Here is a 12,292-nt window from a genome sequence, read left to right on the forward strand (position 1 = left end):
TATTGGTACTTTTTTTACCTGTTTCCTCCAGCATCTTCACAAGGTCCTTTGCTGCTGTTCTGGGATTGATTTACACTTTTCGCACCAAAGTACGTTAATCTCTAGGAGACAGAATGCGTCTCCTTCCTGAGCGGTATGACGACTGCATTGTCCCATGGTGTTTATACTTGCGTACTATTGTTTGTACAGATGAACGTGGTACCTTCAGGCGTTTGGAAATTGCTCCCAAGGGTGAACCAGACTTGTGGAGGTCTACAATTTTTTTTCTGAGGTCTTGGCTGATTTCTTTTGATTTCCCCATGATGCCAAGCAAAGAGGCACTGAGTTTGAAGGTAGGCTTTGAAGTACATCTACAGGTACACCTCCAATTGACTCAAATGATGTCAATTAGCCTTTCAGAAGCTTCTGAAGCCATTACATAATTTTCGGGAATTTTCCAAGCTGTTTAAAGGCACAATCAACTTTGTGTATGTAATCTTCTGACCCACTGGAATTATGATACAGTGAAATAATCTGTCTGTAAAGAATTGTTGGAAAAATTACTTGTGTCATGCACAAAGTAGATGTCCTAACCGACTTGCCAAAACTATAGTTTGTAAACAAGAAATGTGTTGTAGTCGTTGAAAAACAAGTTTTAAGGACTCCAATGTGACATGATCTGTCACATGATCTCAGTATATATTTTCACCTGTTCTGAAAGGCCCCAGAGTCTGCAACACCACTAAGCAAGGGGCACCTCCAAGCAGGGCGGCACTATGAAGACCAAGGAGCTCTCCAAACAGGTCAGGGACAAAGTTGTGGAGACGTACAGATCAGGGTTCGGTTATAAAAAATATCAGAAACTTTGAACATCCCACAGAGCACCATTAAATCCATTATTAAAACATGGAATGGCACCATAATGGCACCATTACAAACATGCCAAGAGAGGGCCGCCCACCAAAACTCACGGACCAGGCAAGAAGGGCATTACACAGAGAGGCAACAAAGAGACCAAAGATAACCCTGAAGGAGCTGCAAAGCTCCACAGTGGAGATTGGAGTATCTGTCCATAGGACCACTTTAAGCCGTACACTCCACAGAGCTGGGCTTTACGGAAGAGTAGCCAGCAAACATGTTTGGTGTTTGCTAAAAGGCATGTGGGAGACTCCCCAAACATATGGAAGAAGGTACTCTGGTCAGATGAGACTAAAATTGAGCTTTTTGACCATCAAGGAAAATGCAATGTCTGGCGCAAACCCAACACCTCTCATCACCCCGAGAATACCATCCATGTTTTTCATCGGCAGGGACTGGGAAACATGTCAGAATTGAAGGAATGATGGATGGCACTAAATACAGGAAAATTCTTTCAGTCTTCCAGACATTTCAGACTGGGATGGAGGTTAACCTTCCAGCAGGACAATGACCCTAAGCATACTGCTAAAGCAACACTTGAGTGTTTAAAGGGCAAACATTTACATGTCTTGGAATGGCCTAGTCAAAGCCCAGACCTCAATCCAATTGAGAATCTGTGGTATGACTTACTGATTGCTGTACACCAGCGGAACCCATCCAACTTGAAGGAGCTGGAGCAGTTTAGCCTTGAAGAATGGGCAAAAATCCCAGTGGCTAGATGTGCCAAGCTTATAGAGACATACCCCAAGAGACTTGCAGCTGTAATTTCTGCAAAAGGTGGCTCTACAAAGTATTGACTTTGGGGGGTGAATAGTTATGCACGTTCAAGTTTTCCGTTTTTTTGTCTTATTTCTTGTTTGTTTCACAAGAAAAAATAATTTGCATCTTCAAAGTGGTAGGCATGTTGTGTAAATCAAATGATACAAACCCCCCAAAAAACACATTTTAATTCCAGGTTGTAAGGCAATAAAATAGGAAAAATGCCAAGGGGGGTGAATACTTTCGCAAGGCACTATAAGGCACGCTATGTTTTGACCATGAAAGTTTACAATCCAGGGTTACTCCAAGCAGTTTAGTCATCTCATCTTGCTCAATTTCCACATTATTTATTTCAAGATTTAGTTGAGGTTTCAGGTTTAGTGAATGTTTTGTTCCAAATACAATGCTTTTACTTTTAGTAGTGTTTAGCACTAACTTATTCCTTGCCACCCTCATTCTGAAACTAACTGCAGCTCTTTGTTGAGTGTTGCAGTCATTTCAGTCGCTGTAGTAGCTGACGTGTATAGTGTTGAGTCATCAGCATACATAGAAACTCTGGCTTTACTCAGAACCAGTGGCATGTCGTTAGTAAAATTTGAAGAAAGCAACAGCTACCCTGGGAATTCCTGATTCCACCTGGATTATGTTGGAGAGGCTTCCATTAAAGAACACCATCTGTGTTCTGTTAGACAGGTAACTCTTTATCCACATTATAGCAGGGGGTGTAAAGCCATAACACACACGTTTCTCCAGCAGCAGACTGTGATCGATAATATCAAAAGCTGCACTGAAGTCTAACTAAACAGCCCCCACAATCTTTTCATCATCAATTTCTCTCAGCTAATCATCAGTCATTTGTGTAAGTGCTGTGCTTGTTGAGTGTCCTTCAAGCATGCTGTAATTCTGTTGTCAATTTGTTTACTGTAAAATAGCATTGTATGTGGTCAAACACAATTTTTTCCAGAAGTTTACTAAGGGTTGGTAACAGGCTGATTGGTCGGCTATTTGAGCCAGTAAAGGGGGCTTTACTATTCTTGGGTACTGGAATGACTTTAGCTTCCCTCCAGGCCTGAGGGCACACGATCTCTAGTAGGCTTAAATTGAAGATGTGGCAAATAGGAGTGGCAATTTCTTCTGCTTTTATCCTCAGTCATTTTCCATCCAGATTGACAGACCCCGGTGGCTTGTCATTGTTGATAGACAACAATAACTTTTTTCACCTCTTTCACACTGACTTCACATAATTCAAAAGTACAATTCTTGTCTTTCATAATTTGGTCCGATATACTTGGATGTGTAGTGTCAGCGTTTGTTGCTGGAATGTCATCCCTAACTTTGCTTATCTTGCCAATGAAAAAGTCATTAAAGTAGTTTGCAATATCAGTGGGCTTTGTGATGAATGAGCCATCTGATTCAATAAATGAATGAGCCGAGTTGACTTTTTTTCCCAAAATTTCATTTAAGGTGCCCCAAAGCTTTTTACTATCATTCTTTATATAATTTATCTTTGTTTCATAGCGTAATTTATTTTTCTTTTAATTTAGTTTAGTCACATGAGTTCTTAATTTGCAGTACGTTTGCCAATCACTTGGGCAGCCAGACTTAATTTGCCTTTTGCCTCATCCCTCTAAAACATACCATTTTTTAATTCCTCATCAATCCAAGGGGATTTAATAGTTTTTACAGTAATTTTCTTAATGAGTGCTTACTAGTAACTGGAATAAGTAGTTTCATAAATGCGTCAAGTGCAGCGTCTGGTTGCTCCTCATTACACACCACAGACCAGCAAATATTCATTACATCATCAACATATGAATCACTCAACCACTCAATATCCTCATTGAGGGTAAATATCCTCGTTGAGGGTCAATATCCTCATTGAGGGTAAATATCCTCATTGAGGGTAGATATCCTCGTCGAGGGTAAATATCCTCATTGAGGGTAAATATCCTCATTGAGGGGTTGAGGGTAAATATCCTCGTTGAGGGTAAATATCCTCATTGAGTGGTTGAGGGTAAATATCCTCATTGAGTGGTTGAGGGTAAATATCCTCATTGAGTGGTTGAGGGTAAATATCCTCATTGAGTGATTGAGGGTAAATATCCTCATTGAGGGTAAATATCCTCATTGAGGGTAGATATCCTCGTTGAGGGTAAATATCCTCGTTGAGGGTAAATATCCTCATTGAGGGTAAATATCCTCATTGAGGGGTTGAGGGTAAATATCCTCATTGAGGGTAAATATCCTCATTGAGTGGTTGAGGGTAAATATCCTCATTGAGTGGTTGAGGGTAAATATCCTCATTGAGTGGTTGAGGGTAGATATCCTCATCGAGGGTAAATATCCTCATTGAGGGATTGAGGGTAAATATCCTCATCGAGGGTAAATATCCTCATTGAATGAAGGTGAAGCTTCTGTGTTGGGAGACCAGGACCGTTGCCATCTTCCTCTCATTAAAACCTATTAAGGATCCGCCCCTTTTTTCAATTTTTGCCTAAAATGACATACCCCAATCTAACTGCCTGTAGCTCAGGACCTGAAGCAAGGATATGCATATTCTTGGTACCATTTGAAAGAATTACTTTGAACTTTGTGGAAATGTGAAAGGAATGTAGGAGAATATAACTGAATAGATCTGGTAAAATAATACATAGAGAAAAACAACAGTTTTTTTTTGTATTTTCTTGTACCATCGTTTTGAAATGCAAGAGAAAGGCCATAATGTATTATTCCAGGCAATGTGCAATTTAGATTTTGACCACTAGGTAGCAGCAGTGTATATGCAAAGTTTTAGACTGATCCAATGAACCATTGCATTTCTGTTAAAAAATGTTGTATCCAGACTGCCCAAATGTGCCTAATATGTTTATTAATAACTTTTCATGTACAAAACTATGCACTCTCCTCAAACAATAGCATGGTATTCTTTCACTGTAATAGCTACTGTAAATTGGACAGTGCAGTTAGATTAACAAGAATTTAAGCTTTCTGCCAATATCAGATATGTCTATGTCCTGGGAAATGTTCTTGTTACTTACAACCTCATGCTAATCGCATTAGCCTACGTTAGCTCAACCGTCCCGTAGAAGGAACACCGATCCCGAAGAAGTTTTTAACTGAGGATATCTCAACCATCATAAATCTGGGAGGTCCAGAGGTTTGACATCTGATCCAAGTCTATCTGCACGGACACCACAGGAATGTTAACCAGTAAGACCAAATGCATTTTCTATTTCTTAGTGCTGTATTCATTTAGTCAACTGTGACATAAAGTGACTTTTCACCCCCCCCCCAATAAAAATCAATCTTGTCATACCTAGATTCAGCTATATTCCTATGTCCCATGTTTTGTTTAATGGGAAAGACAGACGCCATCTCCATTTTGAAAAAAAATAAAATACTATTTGAACACAGGTTCACAGACACTATTTAATAATGCTCAGTCACACCACTAGATCCACAGACTTCAGTCTTTTGGGACATCAGCAACCAATTATTTTCATCCTCCAGTTAGACTGTTTATTCAGGTGGGATTCATCCAGTTTGCCATAGACATGCTCCCGCGTGGAACACATTAAGGGGGATGAGATAAAGGACCTGGCAGAGAAGGTAGCGGTTAGGATACTGCCAACAGCAAAAAAATCTATGGTGTACACTATTTTCAGTGAACATATGAGTCCTGGTGTTTAAAATAACAATTTTTAAAATTCATAAGCGTGGGACTATAAGATTATATCTATATATAAAAAAAAAATGTAAAGTTCTGAACCCTCGTTGGTTTAAATTGTGTCGACAAGTTTTATCTGGTATTCTTTTGAACAACATGAATTACACGAGAAGTTGGTGGCACCTTAATTGGTGGAGGAAGGGCTCGTGGTAATGGCTGGAGCGGAATAAGTGGAATGGTATCAAATATATCAAACACATGAGATCCATTCCATTATCTCCTTTCCAGAATTTTTTTTTCTGAGTCATCCTCCCCTCAGCAGCAGCCACTGTATTTAGACTATATAGGTAGAGAATAGTGAACAGAACAACACTATGGCAATAACTTAATTATGACCACATGCAGATATAACCTTATAGTCCCAAGCATTAAAGATTTTAACTCTGCTGGAGTGTTCTCCGTTTAACTCTTAAAGTAATGTAATTTCATTTCCTAGAGAGGAAATGCAAGTTTAGGTTCCACCTCCGAAGAACGACAAATTATACTTATTCTCGAATTGGAACATTTTAAATCTTTGTGTTGATGTCAAAAATAGTGCAGTGGATTCCATCTTTGACTTCACCACAGATGGACACCACTGGTCTATGTTTGACTTCACCACAGATGGACACCACTGGTCTATGTTTGACTTCACCACAGATGGACACCACTGGTCTATGTTTGACTTCACCACAGATGGACACCACTGGTCTATGTTTGACTTCACCACAGATGGACACCACTGGTCTATGTTTGACTTCACCACAGATGGAAACCACTGGTCTATGTTTGACTTCACCACAGATGGACACCACTGGTCTATGTTTGACTTCACCACAGATGGACACCACTGGTCTATGTTTGACTTCACCACAGATGGAAACCACTGGTCTATGTTTGACTTCACCACAGATGGACACCACTGGTCTATGTTTGACTTCACCACAGATGGACACCACTGGTCTATGTTTGACTTCACCACAGATGGACACCACTGGTCTATGTTTGACTTCACCACAGATGGAAACCACTGGTCTATGTTTGACTTCACCACAGATGGAAACCACTGGTCTATGTTTGACTTCACCACAGATGGACACCACTGGCCTATGTTTGACTTCACCACAGATGGAAAGCTGCTATGCGTTTTTCTACACTGTAATGGAACCATAAGCACTTGCTGACTTGGCTTTGCTGTGCTGAATCCTGCCAGCAGACTACTTACCAAAGGTTGCACGAAGATACCGCATTCACACAAAGTGGACAGTTTGAATGTGTCACTTCAAGCTCAACTGTATCATACTTTGACTTAAATCATTGTGCAACATCACGGGTAAACTGGCCATTGTCTTTCAGTTCGAAAAAATGGATTTCTACTGATGTGGGCGTTTTTTTTTTAAGTGTTCAAATGAACTCAATTGCCAAGTGTTTGCATAGCTCTACTGTGAAGTCATACGCTTCACCTACAGTGTAAATCACCTGATTTAGAATGAACTGGACTCGCTGTAAGAAATTAAGGCTATGGTGTATAGCCTGATTTTCATATTTCCCAGGGTGCTTTTTCTTTAAGTGAATTTAAGGGTTACCACCCATGGTTGAATTATTTTCTTTTGAAAGCCTGTGGCTTTCACCAAAGTGAGTTCCTGTACAAATGTTTTCATTAAAATGTAACCGACAATACATTGCATATACTTACTTTGATGGCCTAGTGGTGTTTGGAAACTAGTGGTTCACATTATGCTGAAAACTCCTTAATCACATTATGCTGGCTTGCGTAGTGATGTGTAATTCCTATTGGAATCCAGCCAGAGTTAGGATAACCGACATTTCAGAATGACTGTCAGGGTTAGAAAAACGGATACAAGAGACTCTACTTAAACTGGAACAACCATTTCAGAATGACTGTCAGGGTTAGAAAAACGGATACAAGAGACTCTACTTAAACTGGAACAACCATTTCAGAATGACTGTCAGGGTTAGAAAAACGGATACAAGAGACTCTACTTAAACTGGAACAACCATTTCAGAATGACTGTCAGGGTTAGAAAAATGGATACAAGAGACTCTACTTAAACTGGAACAACCATTTCAGTAACGGTAGCAATAAATATAACACTTGGATTTGTTTAGAAAATTCCTGGGAAATAGGCATGGTTTTGATGTGTAAAACAATAACTATGGTTATTTTACACCGAGTGTTATTCTCACTCTTAAATTGACTGTAACTTCTGAATCAACACTAGAAATGTTTCTAAAAAAATCAACAGGCCAGTTTGCCCGAAAATATTTTTTTCCCCTAATGCTACCACCCCAAACCTTTGTTGTACTATTGCTGTGTTACGCAGAGCAGGTGAACCCAAGATCAGACTCGGGCGAGGAGATTAGGATAAGGTATTTATTGAAAAGCAGGGGAAAGATGGGGTGCAGGCCAGGGGAAGCTTGGGCGGGTAGCAGGAAGCCAGGTTCTGAAGCGAGGGGATTTGGGTCTGGGTAAGCAGGTCCAGAGCGGAATCCAAGGAAGCAGTGGAGTGGGCGTTCTGGGCAGGGAGGCAGGACTGACGAGACGTGGAACTGGAGACAGGGACCAGAGACATAGTGGACGGAAATGTAGCGGAGAGAAAACAGCCCTAGGCAGGAAAAACAGGCACAACATGAAAACAGGATCTATGCATGAGCCAAAGGCTAAAACGCAGACTGACTAAGCAAAGGCTAAGATCTGGCAGCATGAAAGTGGCAGGGCTGAGTATTTGTAGAGGTCTTGATTATGGAACAGGTTGCAGCTGGTGGGGATCTGCTCTGCCTCCAGCACACCTGTCTCCGCCCACACGATCACACACACACAGAGAGAGGAAGAGGAAGAGGAAGAGGGAGAGAGTACTGGGGGAGTGGCGGCAGGTCAAGGAGACACAGGATGAGCAATAGAGGACGTGGCAGGAGCAGATATAACATGGTGGATATATTGCATTTTTTAACATTGTATTATATAAAAAGGGTCTTGCTAGTTTAGGATTTTACTATTTGATAATGATCTATTATTGTAAATTGGTGTTCAATTCAGTCTATGATTTCGAGAAACCAGTAAAATATATTACTACTACTACTACTACTACTGCTGCTACTACTAATGCTAAAACTACTGCTACTACTGCTACTACTACTGCTGCTACTACTACTACTGCTACTATTACTGCTGCTGCTACCGCTACTACTACTATTGCTACTAATGCTACTGCTACTACTGGTACGGCTACTGGTACTGCTACTACTACTACTACTACTACTACTGGTACTGCTACTACTACTACTACTACTACTGGTACTGCTACTACTACTACTACTACTACTGGTACTGCTACTACTGCTTCTGGTGCTGCTACTACTGGTACGGCTACTTCTACTACTGGTACTGCTACTGCTACTACTACTGCCACCCAATTCCCTGGTATCTATATACAGGTTTTGTATCTGCCATTTACTTTAGTATATATATCACTTGAAGATGACTGACAAAAGCAGGAAAGGTGACTAGATAAACCTGAGTTTAAACTAACTAATTGGCAGTAGGGCCTACCATCATTAACTGGACTGTGTTTACAGGAAGTAGGGCCTGTCATCATTCACTATGAACTGGACTGTGTGTTTACAGGCAGTAGGACCTGTCATCATTCACTATGAACTGGACTGTGTGTTTACAGGCAGTAGGACCTGTCATCATTCACTATGAACTGGACTGTGTGTTTACAGGCAGTAGGACCTGTCATCATTCAATATGAACTAGACTGTGTTTACAGGAAGTAGGACCTGTCATCATTCACTATGAACTGGACTGTGTGTTTACAGGCAGTTGGACCTGCCATCATTCACTATGAACTGGACTGTGTGTTTACAGGCAGTAGGACCTGTCATCATTCACTATGAACTGGACTGTGTGTTTACAGGCAGTAGTACCTGTCATCATTCACTATGAACTGGACTGTGTGTTTACAGGCAGTAGGACCTGCCATCATTCACTATGAACTGGACTGTGTGTTTACAGGCAGTAGGACCTGTCATCATTCACTATGAACTGGACTGTGTGTTTACAGTAAGTAGCAACAGCGTGACTTTAGATCATTAGAACACATTCACCAAATGCCACAAAAAACAGCTGAATGGATTTCTGTAAACATGTAAATACCCCGGGAGTCCTCTTACATTTAGGAACATTACAGTCCTATTGATCAAACAACCATGAAAAGGTAGACTCTCTCTCTCTCTCTCAGTTATACACATCAATAACCATGAAAAGGTAGACTCTCTCCCCTCAGTTATACACATCAACAACCATGAAAAGTCAGACTCTCTCTCTCAGTTATACACATCAATAACCATGAAAAGGTAGACTCTCTCTCTCTCAGTTATACACATCAACAACCATGAAAAGGTAGACTCTCTCTCTCAGTTATACACATCAATAACCATGAAAAGGTAGACTCTCTCTCCCTCAGTTATGCACATCAATAACCATGAAAAGGTAGACTCTCTCTCTCTCAGTTATGCACATCAACAACCATGAAAAGGTAGACTCTCTCCCTCAGTCATACACATCAACAACCATGAAAAGGTAGACTCTCTCTCCCTCAGTCATACACATCAACAACCATGAAAAGGTAGACTCTCTCTCTCTCAGTTATACACATCAATAACCATGAAAAGGTAGACTCTCTCTCTCTCTCTCCCTCAGTTATACACATCAATAACCATGAAAAGGTAGACTCTCTCAGTTATACACATCAACAACCATGAAAAGGTAGACTCTCTCTCTCCCTCAGTTATACACATCAACAACCATGAAAAGGTAGACTCTCTCTCTCTCAGTTATACACATCAACAACCATGAAAAGGTAGACTCTCTGTCTCTCTCTCAGTTATACACATCAATAACCATGAAAAGGTAGACTCTCTCTCTCAGTTATACACATCAACAACCATGAAAAGGTAGACTCTCTCTCTCCCTCAGTTATACACATCAATAACCATGAAAAGGTAGACTCTCTCCCCTCAGTTATACACATCAACAACCATGAAAAGATAGACTCTCTCTCTCTCTCTCTCAGTTATACACATCAAAACCATGAAAAGGTAGACTCTCTCTCCCTCAGTTATGCACATCAATAACCATGAAAAGGTAGACTCTCTCTCTCTCAGTTATGCACATCAATAACCATGAAAAGGTAGACTCTCTCTCTCTCAGTTATGCACATCAATAACCATGAAAAGGTAGACTCTCTCTCTCTCAGTTATACACATCAATAACCATGAAAAGGTAGACTCTCTCTCTCTCAGTTATACACATCAATAACCATGAAAAGGTAGACTCTCTCTCTCTCAGTTATACACATCAATAACCATGAAAAGGTAGACTCTCTCTCTCAGTTATACACATCAACAACCATGAAAAGGTAGACTCTCTCTCTCTCTCTCTCAGTTATACACATCAATAACCATGAAAAGGTAGACTCTCTCTCCCTCAGTTATACACATCAACAACCATGAAAAGGTAGACTCTCTCTCTCTCCCTCAGTTATACACATCAATAACCATGAAAAGGTAGACTCTCTCTCTCTCAGTTATACACATCAATAACCATGAAAAGGTAGATTCTCTCTCTCCCTCAGTTATACACATCAACAACCATGAAAAGGTAGACTCTCTCTCTCAGTTATGCACATCAACAACCATGAAAAGTTAGACTCTCTCTCTCTCAGTTATACACATCAATAACCATGAAAAGGTAGACTCTCTCTCAGTTATGCACATCAATAACCATGAAAAGGTAGACTCTCTCTCTCTCCCTCAGTTATACACATCAACAACCATGAAAAGGTAGACTCTCTCTCTCAGTTATACACATAAACAACCATGAAAAGGTAGACTCTCTCTCTCTCAGTTATACACATCAACAACCATGAAAAGGTAGACTCTCTCTCTCAGTTATACACATCAATAACCATGAAAAGGTAGACTCTCTCTCTCTCTCAGTTATACACATCAATAACCATGAAAAGGTAGACTCTCTCTCAGTTATACACATCAACAACCATGAAAAGGTAGACTCTCTCTCTCTCCCTCAGTTATACACATCAATAACCATGAAAAGGTAGACTCTCTCTCTCTCTCAGTTATACACATCAATAACCATGAAAAGGTAGACTCTCTCTCTCTCAGTTATACACATAAACAACCATGAAAAGGTAGACTCTCTCTCTCTCAGTTATACACATCAATAACCATGAAAAGGTAGACTCTCTCCCCTCAGTTATACACATCAACAACCATGAAAAGGTAGACTCTCTCTCTCTCCCTCAGTTATACACATCAATAACCATGAAAAGGTAGACTCTCTCTCTCTCAGTTATACACATCAACAACTAATGCTAGCCAGGGAAAGACGAGTTAATATCTAACAAAGGAACATTAGAAAAACCCTGATAGTCAACCAGTTGGCCGTCAAAATTGCACCGATAAACAATGGGGAATTGTAGCTTACTCGTCCTTCTGCAGCTTACCTGCCAACAATGCATGCTTGTCCCAAGCAAGTACCCAAAGCAAACTGGATGAAGTTGGCTAGCTTGCTAACTAGCTACAGTAGAAGTCAGAAGTTTACGTACACCTGAGGTTGGAGTCAGTAAACCTCGTTTTTCAACCACTTCACACATTTCTTGTTAACAAACTATAGTTTTGGCAAGTCGGTTAGGACATCTACTTTGTGCATGACAAATGATTGTTTACAGACAGATTAATTCACTGTATCACAATTCCAGTGGGTCAGAAGTTTACATACACTAAGTTGACTGTGCCTTTAAACAGCTTAGAAAATTCCAGAAAATTGTGTCATGGTACCAGGATGTCCAGGTAGGAGCTGCGGTAGGAGCTGCGGTACCAGGATGT

This window comes from Salmo salar, chromosome ssa09 (genome assembly GCF_905237065.1).
Source record: "Salmo salar chromosome ssa09, Ssal_v3.1, whole genome shotgun sequence".
Taxonomy (NCBI): domain Eukaryota; kingdom Metazoa; phylum Chordata; class Actinopteri; order Salmoniformes; family Salmonidae; genus Salmo; species Salmo salar.